This window comes from Colobus angolensis, unplaced genomic scaffold (genome assembly GCF_000951035.1).
Source record: "Colobus angolensis palliatus isolate OR3802 unplaced genomic scaffold, Cang.pa_1.0 Scaffold57, whole genome shotgun sequence".
Taxonomy (NCBI): Eukaryota; Metazoa; Chordata; class Mammalia; order Primates; family Cercopithecidae; genus Colobus; species Colobus angolensis.
In genome coordinates this window covers 12,295,718-12,305,243 of record NW_012119265.1, presented here as the reverse complement: position 1 = coordinate 12,305,243, position 9,526 = coordinate 12,295,718, and positions in this window count along the sequence as shown.

The following is a 9,526-nucleotide window of genomic DNA, read 5'->3' as shown; positions in this document are numbered from 1 at the left end:
CCGGCCCCATGTTTTGTATTTTTAGTAGAGACAGGGTTTCACCATGTTCATCATGTTGGCCAAGTTGGTCTCAAATTCCTGACCCCAAGTGATCCGCTGGTTTCAGCATCCCGAAGTGCTAGAATTACAGGTGACTCCAGCTCTCGTGATGATTTTTTCCATAATTTTACATTTACATTATATATTTGAATCTAAAGTGTATCTTTTATGGACAGCATGTAATTGAACCCTATTTATTTATCTGATAATCTCTGCTTTTAATTGGAGTGTTTAATTCATGTACATTTACTGTACTTACTCGTATGGTTGGATTTATGCCTGTCATTTCCCTATTTGCTTCTATTGTGTTTCATGTTATTTTTGCTCCTCTGTTCCAATGTTACTGCTTTCTTTTGCATTAAACAAATACTTTTCAATGTATTCTTTTAATTCCTTTGTTCATTTCTAAGTTTTTTGTTTGTTTGTTTTTTCGAGACAGAGTCTCACTCTGTAGCCCAGGCTGGAGTGCAGTCGCACAATCTCGGCTCACTGCAAGCTCCACCTCCCATGTTCACGCCATTCTCCTGCCTCAGCCTCCCTAGTAGCTGGGACTACAGGTGCCCGCCACCACGCCTGGCTAATTTTTTTGTATTTTTTAGTAGAGACGAGGTTTCACTGTGTTAGCCAGGATAGTCTTGATCTCGTGACCTCATGATCCACCCACCTCAGCCTCCCAAAGTGCTGGGATTACAGGCGTGAGCCACCGCATCCAGCCTTAAGTTTTTATTTGAGTAATTTTCTTACCAATTGCTATAGGGATTGCAGTATGCTTCTTTATCATAGTTACTTCAGGCTAATACTAAGTAGTTCTGGTAAAAATACAGCAAATTTGTTATGATATACTTCCATTTTCTCATCTCTCCTAAAATGAAGCGACAAATTGAGATATTTATTGGCATAAAATGTAATAGGGAAGTGACAGAAGAGACAAGCACCAGATCATAGAGGACTTTACATACCATGCTAAGTCAATGGAGGAAGGAGTTGACAGGACAGTAAATTATTTTAAATTATAAGGAAATATTGTTACATTTGCATTTCAGTTAGACCTCTCTAACAGCAATGAGGAGGATCAATTTCAAGGAGGCGGGACTGGGCCAATCAGAATCTCTCTGGCGGGGCACTGTGGCTCACACCTGTAATCCTAACACTGTGGGAGGCCAAGGCAGGTGGATCACCTGAGGTCAGGAGTTCAAGACCAGCTTGGCCAACATGGTGAAACCCCGACTCTACTAAACATACAAAAATTAGCTGGGTGTGGTGGCAGGCATTTGTAATCCCAGCTACTAAGGAGGCTGAGACATGAGAATCACTTGAACCTGGGAGGCAGTTTGCAGTGAGCCAAGATTGTGCCACTGCACTCCAGCCTGGGTGACAGAGCGAGATGCTGTCTAAAAAAACAACAACAAAAAAAATTCTTCTCATACCTATAATGTTCAAACATAGCAATCGGGATAGTTGTTATTTCTGTTCTGTACCATGTTTCTAGACATGATTTTCTCCTGTCTCTAGACAGGAGAGTTTGTACAGAACCCAGAGAGAATGAAGTTTCCATTAGGAGGAAAATAAGTGGCATAATAAAGGTATTATATCTTTGTGTTGTTATTTGAAAAATTGTGGCAATTCTTTCTGCACAGAGCCAGATACCTCTGCAAAATGTTGAATAATGTTCAATAGAACTGTGTGATCCTTTTACTGACCTTTCATTTATCCGACAGGCTCTCCTATTCATACCACTCTCTCATCACTCATTGATAAGAAACTACTGTATACCTTGGAAATGTTCTGGCCAGGCGCGGTGGCTCAAGCCTGTAATCCCAGCACTTTGGGAGGCCGAGACGGGTGGATCACGAGGTCGGGAGATCGAGACCATCCTGGCTAACATGGTGAAACCCCGTCTCTACTAAAAAGTACAAAAAACTAGCCGGGCAAGGTGGCGGGCGCCTGTAGTCCCAGCTACTCGGGAGGCTGAGGCAGGAGAATGGCGTGAACCCGGGAGGCGGAGCTTGCAGTGAGCTGAGATCCGGCCACTGCACTCCAACCCCGGGCGACAGAGCGAGACTCCGTCTCAAAAAAAAAAAAAAAAAGAAGGAAATGTTCCTCTACAAGGTTTTCTTCAGTTTCTCTCAAACTTTGCCACAAAATGCAGACAACTGTATTGTTTTTTCTGATTACAAAAGTAAGAGATATTCTTTATGGAAAAAAAACAGTAATAGAAGTCAGAAATGTACATGGTGGAGGGGTAAACTTTGAGCACACAACAAACTCAGATATACAAAACATGTAGCGCTCTTTCTTTTTTCCTTCCTTCCTTTCTTCCTTTTTCTTTTTTTGAGATAGGGTCTTGCTCTGTCACCCAGACTGCATTGCAGTGGTACAATCACGGCTCCCTATGGCCTCCTCCTCCTCTCCAGGCTCAGGTGATCCTCCCACCTGAGCCTCCTGAGTGGCTGGGACTACAGGTGCATGCCACCATACCCAGCTAAGTTTTGTATTTTTTTGTAGGGATGGGGTTTTGCCATGTTGCCTAAGGCTGGTCTCGAATTCCTGGGCTCAACTGATTGACCCGCCTTAGGCTCCCAAATTGCTAAGCAATTTGCGGCCAATCCCTTAATTTCTACGACTGACTTAAACTTCCTTTTGAGTTCTCATTCTACAGAGGGAGGGTGGAAGTAGAATAGGAATGTAATTCTGCCAATTAAAGGTATCTCAGTTTCTTCCTAGTTCAACGTCTCATTTCAGGTGAATGTATTCAGGCAGTCCTCCAGGATCCACTTCTGCATTTTCAAACTCTCCTACAATTTTTTCATCTCTACACTCACTTTTTATATTCCCAATCTAACTGTCTTTGGTGAGGTCTCCTTAGTTTAGGTTCTACTTTTTATTCTTCTTTTTTTTTGAGACGAGTCTCACTCTGTCGCCCAGGCTGGAGTGCAGTAGCATGATCTCAGCTCACTGCAACCTCCACTTCCTGAGTTCAAGCGATTCTCCTGCCTCGGCTTCCCAAGTAGCTGGGATTACAGACATGTGCCACTACACCTGGCTAATTTTTGTATTTTTAGTAGAGACAGCGTTTCGCCATGTTGGTAAGGCTAGTCTTGAACTCCTGACCACAGGTAGATCTCTGCCCGCCTCGGCCTCCCAAAGTGCTAGGATGGCAGGTGTGAGCCACTGCGCCCGGCCAGGTTCTACTTCTGATAAATCAAACACAAGATGGGAAATAGGAATATTTTCAGATGTGCAAAGAATGAAAAAGCAAACAAAATGAAACAAAATTCCTTTGTACCTTTATTAGGAAATTACTAGAGATATGCTCCTCTGAAACAAAAATATAACCAAAAAATGAAAATGACATAGGACACAGGAAACAGGAGATCTAGGATAAGTACCAGGATGATAGTGAAGGGAGACCCCAGGTTGTCAGTTGTCACTAGGCACTGAGAACAAACCTGTTGAGTTGGAGCAGATCATAGGCACCAAGAGGGATTTCTTTAGATGATGAAACCAATGAAATATTTGATGCATCAGAACCTCTTGAAAGGAGATTTAGACAACTGGAACAGGGTTTGGGGTAATGAAAACTAAGAAAACTAACCTAATGTTATCTAGTTTTATCCACGTTGCTGCAAATAACAGAAATGCATTCTTTCTTATAGCTGAATAACATTCCATTGTGTATATATACACCACATTTTCTTTATCTGTTGATGGAGACTTGGGTTGACTACACATCTTGGCTATTGTGAATAGTGCTGCAATAAACATGGGAGTGCAGATATCTCTGTGATACACTGATTTCCTTTCTTTGGGGTATATACGCAGCCGTGGAATTGCCGGATCATATGCTAGTTCTATTTTTAGTTTTAGGGGAAACTCCATATTGTTTTACATAGGAGCTGTACTAATTTACATTCCTCATCAGTGTACGAGCATTATGTTAAGTGAAATAAGCCAGGCACAGAAATAAGCCAGGCAGTGGGGAGGTATGCCTGGGGCTGCATGCTCATGGAGCCAGCGGGACCCCGGGACAGACAGGAGCCCCGCTCCTTCCGAGTTAAGGCGGGAGCTTCCCGGGTGCCGCTGCAGCAGCCGCCCAAGCCGCGCCTGTAGACCTGGGCCTCCTGCTCCAGGAAGAAGGCAGGAGCCCCGCTCTCCTGGACAGTCTGCAGCCACCCAAGTTGTGGCTGCAGATCCAAGCCTCCCTGTGCTCTTGTGGGGGCCGGGAGCAGGCAGGATCCCTGCCCTCCTGGGTGCAGCTGCAGCTGCCTGATCCGCTGCTGCAGACCCAGGCCTCCTGCTCCAAGGAGCCGGTGATAAAGAGAAGCTCTGCCCCTTCTGAGTAGGCAGGGCAGGAGCTCCCTGGTGCAGCTGCAGCTGCCCTCCCAGGTGCAGGACCCAGGCAGCTATCTCTGCAGTCTGAACCCTTGGGGACCCTGGAAGGCTTCCCCAACCCTGTCCCAGCAGGCTCGGGGGTTTCTTCTCCCTCTGCCTGGCCTCTCTCCCCTCCCGGAACGGCTCCAATTATCAGAGCAGGGGGTGGGAATGAGTAGGGATGCTGTCACAGTCCAGCCAGATGTGCTCAGGCTCGCGGCAGTGCTGATACACCAGGCCTCTGCCGCCTCTGCTGCCTCCGGAATTTGGGCACCCACGAGTGTGAGAGGGGACGTCAAGTGGGTGCTGAGAGTGGAAGCCAAGTGGGGGCTGAGGGCGGCTTGGCACTGGCCTGCAGGAGCCCCTTGGTTAGAACAGCCTGGCGCTGGCCTGCAGGAGCTCCTTGGTTAGAACAGCCTGGGTGACATGGATGCTGGTGGCACAGTGGGAAGCAGACAGGCTCCTGGGCAAAGGGGGCGGTCCCCGTAAGACCCCACCTTCAGGGCAGGGAGGGCCTGAAGGCTGGGTGTCAGGTGCCAGTCCCCGTGGGTCTGAGTGGGCACTTGCGGGGCCTTTTCCAGCCAGGCCATGGCTGCCTATGGACCAAAAGCACTTCATCCTCTCTGAGGTCCATAAAAGCCCCCAGTTCAGCCAGAGCAGGGCAGAGGATGGAGAGACCATGGACTACCAGTTGCAGAGAGGAGCCACCCACTCTGGCGCCTGCTGAGACAACCAGGCTACAGAGATGAGCTGCCCACTGCAGGTCTCCTCTGAGCTGCTCTAACACTCAATGAAGTTCCTCTTTATCTTGCTCACCCTCCACTTGTCTGCATACCTCATTCTTCCTGGACGCATGATAAGAACTCAGGCAAAAGCGCCAGAGGCCACAGAGGTTTCTGGTCACAAGAGTGACAACACATGTTTTCACTCCTATGTGGGAATTAAAAAATTGATCTCATGGAGGTAGAGAGTTTATTGGGGTTACCAGAGACTGGGAAGAGTACTGGGGAGGTAGGGAAGAAGATGAGTCAGTTAATGGGTACAAAAATGTTGTTACATAGAAAGAATAAGATCTAGTTTTCAATAGCCAAATGAGGTGACTATAGTTAACAATAATTAATCATATATTCCAAAATAGCTAGAAGAGAAGATTTGGAATGTTGCCAACACAAAGAAATGATAAATATTTGAGACTGTTGATATCCCAATTATCCAGATTTGATCATCATAAATTGTATGCACGTATGTATACCCTGGTTCAAAAATAATAGAAAAAAAGAAGGCTGGGCACAGTGGCTCATACCTGTAATCCTAGCACTTTGGAAGGCCAAGGCATGTGGATTGCTTGAGCCCAGGAATTCAAGACCAAGTTGGGCAACGTGGCAGAACCCTGTCTCTACAAAAAATACAAAAGTTAGCCGGGCGTGGTGGCAGGCGCCTGAAGTCCCACTACTCAGGAGGCTGAGGTGTGAGGATCACTTGAGCCCAGGATGTACAGGCTGCAGTGAGCCATGTTTGCACCACTGCACTCCAGCCTGGGCGACAGAGCGAGACTTTTTTTTTTAGACAGGGTCTCTCTCTGTCGCCCAGGCTGGAGTGCAGTGACATGATCTCGGCTCACTGAAAGCTCCACCTCCCAGGTTCAGGCCATTCTCCTGTCTCAGCCTCCTGAGTAGCTGGGACTACAGGCGCCTGCCACCACGCCTGGCTAATTTTTTGTATTTTTAGTACAGACGGGGTTTCACCGTGTTAGCCAGGATGGTCTCAATTTCTTGACCTTGTGATCCGCCCGCCTCGGCCTCCCAAAGTGCTGGGATTAAAGGTGTGAGCCACTGCACCCAGCCTAAAAATGTTTTTTTAAAGAGAAAAAGCACAATTATTAAATCTAGGCAAAATAAAGATTTATTCGGGATAAGAAGATAATCATAGCACATACTACTTGTTTCAGCTATGAATAATGTTTACATAGTCATAATCATGTACTTAATATTGGTGAAGGAAGAGCAAATAGAGTTGGGTCCTCATCTGCAGTAGGAAACTGACAGTTTACAAAACTGAAGACCCAAGAAATAACAATTAAGCATGTTGTTTAGAGACACGGCAGTAAACATCAAATCAATCAGTTATAAATGATGAAAGTAGTTATGTCTGAAGATAAGGGAAGGTAATGGGTGGAAGAAGGGAAGGGCAGTGCTGTTTTCTTTTTTCTTTTTTTTTCTTTTTGAGACAATCTCACTCTATCACCCAGACTGGAGTGCAGTGTACGATCACTGCTGACTGTAGCCTTGACCTCTTGGGCTCAAGTGATCCTCTTGCCTCAGCCTCCTGAGTAGCTGGGACCAAAGGCTCATGCCACCATGCCCAGCTAATTTTTTTTTTTTTTTTTTGAGATATCTTGCTCTGTTGCCCAGGCTGGAGTGCAGTGGTGCGATCTCAGTTCACTGCAAACTCCGCCTCCTGGGTTCAAGAGATTCTCCTGCCTCAGCCTCCCTAGTAGCTGGGATTACAGGCACGCAGCACCATGCCAAGCTAATTTTTTAATTTTTAGTAGAGACGGGTTTCACCATGTTGGCCAGACTGGTCTTGAACTCCTGACCTCTGGTGATCCACCCACCTCAGCCTCCCAAAGTGCTGGGATTACAGGCATGAGCCACCATGCCTGGGCGCCCAGCTAGTTTTTAAATTTTGGTTATATAGATGGGGTCTGGCTATGATGCCCAGGCTGGTCTTAAACTCCTGGGCTCAGTTGGTCCTCCTGCCTTGGCCTCCCAAAATGCTGGGCCTACAAGCGTGAGCCACCATGCCCGTGCTCTTTTTCTTAACAAAACTTGTTGAATCACTTGAGTCTTTAAACCAAGTGTGTGTATAATGTCAATAATGATTTTTAAAATGCTTCACTAAAGCTTTATATTTCTTTGGTTTTATGAGACATACCCACGTATCAAAAGACAGTACAGAATCTTATACATTTTGTGGACAGATATTCACACTTGTTACACATGGTCCTTTTTTGGATCATGCCAATTCCTTCAAGCAATTCATCCCTAAAAGCAGGTAAATAGGCCATAATCACTTCCATGAACAGGCCTGAAATTGTAACTGGAAATATTCACATTTCCAGGCAGAGTTAATCCTAATAGATTCTGGATATGAAGTGTGTCAGGTTTTTTTTTGTTTTTGTTTTGTTTTTGAGATGGGGTCTCACTCTGTCATCCAGGCTGGAGTGCAGTGGCGCAATCATGGCTTACTGCAGCCTCAACTTCCCAGGTTCCAGCAATCCTTCCATCTCAGCCTCCCAAGTAGCTAGGACCACAGGTGTGCACGACCTACCTAACTAATTTTTGTATTTTTGGTAGAGACAGGGTTTTGCCATGTTTCTTAGGCTGGTCTCGAACTCCTGAGTTCAGGTGATCTGCCCGCCTTGGCCTCCCAAAGTGCTGGGATTACAGGTGTGAGCCACCATGCCTGGCCTGAAGTGTGACAGTTCCGATTAAGGGTGAAAATAAGGTGGGATATCTTTTCCCAACTCTTCAATATTTCCAAAACAAAAATAAAACATTTGAGGAATAGTGAATAGTGGAACTTATCAATACAAGACGGTTTGTTTTCCTTAAGAATGAGGGTCACTATTTCAAACTTAACACAAAGAGCTTATGTTTTTCCTTCATTCACAAATATAACACCCTTCACCCAAAGAAAAAAAACAAATATAACAGCCCACCACTGAATTTAGATGTACACGCATAAAAAAACACATGTAACACATGTGTAGATGTAACACAAACACTTCTACATATGATATATAGGTGGTGCAAATAACTTTTAAATCTATTTATACTTACTTATTTATATATTTTTATTTTTATAGAGGCAGGGTCTCTCTATGTTTCCTAGGCTGGTCTCGAACTCCTGTGTATAAGTGATACTCCCGCCTCAGCCTCCCAAAGTGCTGGGATTGCAGGTGTGAGCCACTTTACTCAGCCTAAACTATTTTTATATAATCACAAATGTATAGCTGGGCTCCACGGCTCATGCCTGTAATACCAGCACTTTGGGAGGCCCAGGTGGTAGGATCACTTGAGCCCAGGACTTTGAGACCAGTCTGAGCAACATAGAGAGACCCATCTTTACAAACAAACAAAAATTGTTTGTTTGTTTTTGAGATGGAGTCTCACTCTGTTGCCCAGGCTAGAGCGCAGTGGCACAATCTCCGCTCACTGCAATCTCTGCCTCCCGAGTTCAAGCGATTTTCCTGCCTCAGCCTCCCGACCACCTAGGACTACACGTGTGCGCCACCAAGCCCAGCTAATTTTTGTATTTTTTTTTTTAGTAGAGATGGGGTTTCACCATATTGGACACGCTGGTCTCAAACTCCTGACCTCGTGATCCACCTGCCTCAGCCTCCCAAAGTGCTGGTATCATGAGCCACTGCACCCAGCCCAAAAAAATTACAAATTTACCAAAAAAACTTGCAAGAATAGTACAAGGAATTCCCATCTACCCACTAGACCCACAAATGGTTTCTGTCTTGCACCACTTGCTTCATCATTCTCCATGACACACATTTGTATGCATGCATGCACATATATGTACATTTATATTTTTTGAACCACTTAAAGTTAAGTTGTTACCAGGTATGGAGGGCAACTGTGTTCTTTAGCCCTTGATACATTTGCGTGTATTTTCTAAATATAAGGACATTATGTTATATAACCAGTACAATGACCTAAATCAGAAAGTTTAGCATTGATACCATACTATTGAATCTACAGTCCCTGTTCAAATTTCATAAATTGTTCAAATAGAGTCCTCCACAGCTATTTCTTTTTCCCTTGTCCAGGATCCAAGCCAGGATTACATATTTACATGTGGTTGTAATGGGTCTTTGATCTCTCTCTTTTTTTTTTTTTTCTGGCAGTTACAAAGGCAATCTTTGGTCTCTTTTAGTCTGGAACTGCTCCTCAGTGTTAAGAGCACAGGCCAGATATTTTGTAGAACGTTATTCAATTTGGATGTGTCTTATGTTTCATCATAATTACATTCAGGTTATGCATTTTTGGCAGGAATCGCAAAACTGATACTATATCTGTTTAGTCCATTTTTTTTTTTTTTTTTT